This window comes from Phytophthora parasitica (assembly GCF_000247585.1).
Source record: "Phytophthora parasitica INRA-310 unplaced genomic scaffold supercont2.46, whole genome shotgun sequence".
In the NCBI taxonomy this organism is placed as follows: domain Eukaryota; phylum Oomycota; class Peronosporomycetes; order Peronosporales; family Peronosporaceae; genus Phytophthora; species Phytophthora nicotianae.
In genome coordinates this window covers 433,516-434,850 of record NW_008649032.1, presented here as the reverse complement: position 1 = coordinate 434,850, position 1,335 = coordinate 433,516, and positions in this window count along the sequence as shown.

Below are 1,335 nucleotides of genomic sequence, written 5' to 3'. Positions count from 1 at the left end.
ATATCGTCATGTCGGCCCATAATCTCGCTCGAAAAATGCCAAGATTGTGCGTCAGATCGCGAAACGCAACTTTCCGAACCGTAATCTGGACAAGATGGGTGTCCCGTACGAAGTGGTAAATGGACAGGGAGTCTATTCGAAGGACAACGAAGATTGGATGATGTTCTTGAGTTGGCTCAAGAAATAGCGTGACGACCCTCTAACATTCCGCTAACAACAAATCAAGCTGCTAGGGTTGCGCTTCCCCCCGCTTAAATCATGTGATAGAGTTTCTGCCTATTTTTCTGAAAGTTATTTAGCGTTCTGGAGAGTGTTTCGAGAAATGATAGCCCGGGTGTTAATACCCTTAGTAAATAGAGTTCATAAAGGGTCTATAAATAACTAGGAGAGAGTATAGTGACAGCCATCGACATCGAAACCTGTGCTAATAAATAATAAAGTATACAACGATACTAGTGTCGTTGTCCTCGCGGTTAAGTGCATATATTTGAATAGGGGATGTTGCACCTACAATATCCGAATTATAATACAATTCTAAATTTCACGGTTTACGGTGCAGACGAGGTCGCCAACGATAAGACCAATCACACTTGTCTTGATTGAAATCCATAAAGTGAAGCTATCAGTGATGCGGTTTTTGTCCAATCAGCCACCGTTAATTCCACGATCTCGACAGAACTTGCAACCTGTAGAAAAATTTCGTAATATAAAACCCGGTCTCTTGTATTTGACATATATAAAGGAAATGGCCAGGTTCGTAGCCCTCTTTATTAGCCAATTATATCGGGTGAAATCGTGGCAAACGATTTATATTTGTCAGTGACAAATTGTTCCCTCCGCTACGCCTTTTCTCGTGAACCAGCGCACTCTTTAATCAAGACAAGCGGGTTACTAAAGTAACTGGCGAGCATCATTTTGCGGAAGCATAATGAAGGCATTTATAAAACGCTATCACCTTCTACGATTAGCTATTTTAACAAACCATAAATCTACCTGTTTGTTCTCTGTTCAACGCTACCTACCACATGTCAATCGGTTTCTTGGCTGCAAAGATAATCGTAATTTAGTGTGGGCACCAGAGCGAGGCTACTAAGCTGACATGTTCCCTTTGACGTCAATATCGGTGGGATCTTGCACCTGGAACACACCAGGACGCTGTGACCCGTTGCCACAAGCACGCCCAAACAGACAGTGGCAACTAAACACCTCCAGGATGACACTGCGAGACAGTGGCAACTAAACACCTCCAGGATGACACTGCGAGATCAAGTCGTGTCAACAATTTTGGATCCAAAATCGACTTGAGTATGTATGGCAGTGTGATCGAGGCTTGGT